Consider the following 274-nt stretch of genomic DNA (forward strand, 5'->3'; position numbering starts at 1 on the left):
CAACATGACAGAAAAATAGTAAAAGGGCACTCTTTCAAACAATGTTAAAGGCCCCTTTCCCCACAGGCTTCACATCTAACCCTTCCCATCTTTCAGGGTTGTGGCTCAAGCTTCTCGCTAGGTCCCCCCGCTCCGCTGGAAACATTTACTAAAAGCACCCCATGAATAAAAGAACGAACAGAGAAAATGATAGATTTTTAAAGCACAGGGTTTTTTTATTTGGAATATCTTGTTACGGCTAAATATGTGTTTGGTGTGTTGTGTGTGTGGTTGT

The 274-nt window shown here is 41.6% G+C and overlaps 1 protein-coding gene across 1 annotated transcript in view; it reads right to left on the reverse strand.

Annotated features, from left to right (window-relative positions):
* Window positions 1–274, reverse strand: part of LOC119586583 (methionine aminopeptidase 2-like) — a 50757-nt gene that overhangs the window by 35495 nt on the left and 14988 nt on the right.

The sequence above is a fragment of the Penaeus monodon genome, chromosome 21 (genome assembly GCF_015228065.2).
Source record: "Penaeus monodon isolate SGIC_2016 chromosome 21, NSTDA_Pmon_1, whole genome shotgun sequence".
Classification (NCBI taxonomy): domain Eukaryota; kingdom Metazoa; phylum Arthropoda; class Malacostraca; order Decapoda; family Penaeidae; genus Penaeus; species Penaeus monodon.